Here is a 3,919-nt window from a genome sequence, read left to right on the forward strand (position 1 = left end):
GCTCAGTAAATATTTGTCGAGAGAATGAAAGAACTCGAATTCTTTTTTTTTTTTTTTTTTTTTTAAGTCAGTCTTTGTCACCCAGGCTGGAGTGCAGTGGCGCGCTTACGGCCACCGCAGCCTCCACCTGCTGGGCTCAGGCAATCCTTCCGCCTCAGTCTCCCAAGTAGCTGGAACTACAGGCGCGCGCCACCACGTCCAGCTGATTTTTTGATTTATTGTAGAGACGAGGTCTTGCCAAGTTGCCCAGGCTGGTCTCAAACCCCTGCGCTTAGGCAATCCTCTTGCCTCGGCCTCCCAAAGTGCTGGGATTATAGGCGGGAGCCACCGCGCCCGGCCACACCTTTAACAATTAATCTTCGCACTTCAGGTGGGAAAACTGGGGCCTGCGGTTGAATTCCCAAGCCTCCCAAGTCCAATCCCCCAGCCCGGGAACGATACAGTCCACCCTTCAGGGATCACAGTCCGGGATCCGGAGAGCGGCTGGTCTCGTGAGGGGCGGGGCCTGTCTCGTCGTGGGGCGGGCCCAGCGTCGTTCCTCCTTCCTACTGGCACGCCTTTCCTTGTGGGCGGGGCCTATTCGCCACCGGCTTTCTCGATTGGCTGCTTCCCCCCCGCGGCCCGTGACCCGGACGCTCTCTGGGCTAACATGGCGGCGCCCAGCGGCAGGACGGAGGCGTCCTGGAGGCCCCAGCCGGCTGTGTGAGTAGGTAGGTGGCGCGTGGGAAGGCGGACGCGAGCTGCCGGGCTCCGGAGAGGCCTGGCCCAGCCCGGCAGCGCTAGCGGGCAGCCCCAAAAGACCCAGCTGCCCGACCCGGGCGCCATGACCTTTCGTGGTGGGGGCGGGGACGTGCCAGGAAAGGCCGCCTGCCCCCGGGCCCACGACCCTGTTCTCCCGCTTTGCAGATGAGACAACTGACTCCAAGAGGTTGAGGCCCCTTCCCGAGGTTACGCCGCCAGCGGCAGAGAGGCGGGGATTGGAACCTGTCTCTGCCTGTTTTTCCCAAGGGATCCAGAATTCTTTTGTTTTTCTGGTTGGAGTCTCACTGTCGCCCAGGCTGAAGTGCAGCGGCACGCGCACGGCCACCGCAGCCTCGACCTGCTGGGCTCTGGTGATCCTTCCGCCTCAACCTTCCGAGTAGCCGGAAACAGTAGGTGCGCACCACCATGCCTGACCTTATTTATTTGTTTATTTATTTACTTAATGTTGAGACGAGGTCTCACCAAGTTGCCCAGGCTGGTCTCGAACCCGTGGGCTCCGCAATCCTCTCACCTCGGCCTCGCAGAGTGCTGGGATTATAGGCGCGAGCCACCGCGCCTGGCCATGGGACCCAGAATTCTTGCAGCCGGTCTTGGAGCTGCTGTACGCACACTACCTCGGGGCTCGGATAAATCGATGTTTTGCAACAAAGTAGTGCCTGTTTCCATTCAGTTGATACTCTGTAGGCACCGTCCATGTACTGCTCACTGTTCCGGGTGCTTGGGACATAGCAATGAGGAAGAGACACCAAAATCTTCTATCTCCTGGGGGAGCCAGACATCGAACAAGTCAGAAATAAAACGAGGCCGGGCGGGGTGGCTCACGCCTATAATCCTAGCACTCTGGGTGGCCGAGATGAGAGGATTGCCTGAGTCCACGAATTCAAGACCAGACTGGGCAACTTGGCGAGACCTCATCTCTACGATAAATCAAAAAATTACCTGGGCCTGGTGGCGTGTGCCTGTAATTCCAGTTACTTGGAAGACTGAGGCAGAAGGATCACCTGAGCCCAGCAGGTGGAGGCTGCGGTGGCCATGAGTGTGCCAACTGCACTCCAGCCTGGGCGATAGAGTGAGACTCCAACCAAAAAATAAAAATAAAAAAGAAAGAAATAACACGGGTGCTAAGAATGCATTGATGGACTGGGTGTGGTGGCTCACACCTGTAATCCCAGCACTTTGGGAAGCGTGGAAGCAAGGGGATTGCCTGAGCTCAGGGGTTCGAGACCAGCCTGAGCAACATAGTGAGGCTTGTCTCTACAATAAATCCAAAAGTTAGTTGGGTGTGGTGGCGCAGACCTGCAGTTCAGCTACTTGGAAGGCTGAGGTGGAAGGTTCGCCTGAGTCCAGTCAGTAGAGACTATAGGGACCATGAGCAGGTCATTGCACTCCAGCCTGGGTGGCAGAGTGAGACTTCCACTCAAAAAAAAAAATGCAATGATGGATGATGTGGGATTCTAGAATGGGGGCAAGGGGAAGCAGTCAGAGAAGACCTCTCATTTGCATAGGGAAAAGCAAGTTGCAAAGGCTGGGAGACTGGAATGAACTTGGTTTGTTTCATAGACAGTGCAATCAGAGCTGTCAGTGGGTGGAGTTTGGAGGGGTAAATCCTGTCATATTTTATGTAATGTTGGAGTCTCACTCTGTTGCCCAGGCTGGAGTGCAGTGGCACACTCATGGCCACCCCAGCGTCAACCTGCTGGGCTCCAGTGATCCTTCCACCTCAGCCTTCCAGGTAGCCAGAACTACAGGTGTGTGCTACCACGCCTGGCTAATTTTTGATTTATTGTAGAGATGAGGTCTTGCCAAGTTGCCTGGACTGGTCTCAAACCTGTGAGCTCAGGCAATCCACCCACCTTGTCCTCCCAAAGTGCTGGGATAGCAGGCTGCCAGCTAACTTTTGAATATTTTTTAGAGACATGTTCTCTCTGAGTTTCCTAGGCTGGGTTTCAAACCCCTGGCCTCAAGTAGTCTTCCCATCTCATCCTTCCAAGGTGCTGGGATTACAGGTGTGAGCTACCATACCCAGCCTGGCATGGGGACTTTTTTATTTTTATTTTTTTGAGTTGGAGTCTCACTCTGTTACCCAGGCTGGAATGCAGCAGCACACTCACAGCCACCGCAGACTTGACCTGCTAGACTCAGGTGATCCTTCTGCCTCAGCTTTCCAAGTAGTTGGAACTATAGGCATGCACCATCATGCCCGTTTAATTTTTTGATTTATTATAGAGACAAGGTCTCACCATGTTGCCCAGGCTAGTCTCGCACCCATGGGCTCAGGTAATCCTTTTACCTTGGCCTCAAAGTGCTGGGATTACAGGCTTAAGCCACCGTGCCTGGCTCTGGTGGTTCTTTTTTTTTTTGAGTTGGAGTCTCACTCTGTCGCCCAGGCTGGAGTACAGTGGCATGCTCATGACCACCGCGGATTCGACCTGCTGGGCTCAGGTGATCCTTCTGCCTCAGCCTTCCAAGTAGAGAACCACAGGTGCGCACCATCACGCCCAGCTAATTTTTTATAATTATTCATTGTTGAGATGAAGTCTAGCCAAAGTTCTCAGGCTGGTCTTGAACACCTAGGCTCAGGCAATCCTCTCACCTCTACTTCCCAAAGTGCTGGGATTACAGGCGTGAGCCACTGACCCCAGCCCAGAATCTGCATTTTAACAGGATTTCAGGGGATTTGTCCGAACTTTGAAGTTGGCAAACATTGCAGGCTTTAGACAAAGAAGCAAGTCTTGCCAATCGGCTAAGAAACAGAGGCCTGGAGGCTGGGAAGAAAACCACAAGTGTTAAGAAATTGGGACAGGCAGCAGGCTGACGCTGGGGTGGCCGTGAGTGTGCCACTGCACTCCAGCCTGGGAAACAGAATGATTCTCCAATTAAAAAAAAAAAAGATATTGGGGCAGGACTGGGCAGCACTTTGGGAGGTAGAGACAAGAGGATTGCCTGAGCCTAGGGATTTGAGACCAGCCTGGGCAACTTGGCAAGACATCATCTGTACATTAAAAAAAAAATAGCCGGGTGTGGTGGTGCATGTTTGTGGTTCTAGCTACTTGGAAGACGGAGGTAGAAGGATCACCTGAGCCCAGCAGGTCGAGGCTGCAATGGCCATGAGTGTGCCACTGCACTCCAGCCTGGGTGACAGTGAAACTGACTCAAA

At 53.8% G+C, this 3,919-nt stretch overlaps 1 protein-coding gene across 3 annotated transcripts in view; it reads left to right on the forward strand.

Annotated features, from left to right (window-relative positions):
- Positions 1-670: 670 nt before the first annotated feature.
- Positions 671-3,919, forward strand: part of ECSIT (ECSIT signalling integrator) — a 19,935-nt gene continuing 16,686 nt past the window's right edge. Inside the window, exon 1 of one of the 3 annotated variants that reach the window (XM_008048511.2) lies at positions 671-710. The gene's annotated coding sequence lies outside the window, so the exon portion shown is untranslated. Of the gene's footprint in view, positions 711-1,328; positions 1,364-3,919 lie in introns of those variants that run through there. The other 2 variants (XM_021707759.1, XM_021707758.1) reach the window with 2 other exon arrangements.

Source organism: Carlito syrichta, unplaced genomic scaffold (genome assembly GCF_000164805.1).
Source record: "Carlito syrichta isolate Samal-C Ts95f unplaced genomic scaffold, Tarsius_syrichta-2.0.1 Scaffold123802, whole genome shotgun sequence".
Taxonomy (NCBI): domain Eukaryota; kingdom Metazoa; phylum Chordata; class Mammalia; order Primates; family Tarsiidae; genus Carlito; species Carlito syrichta.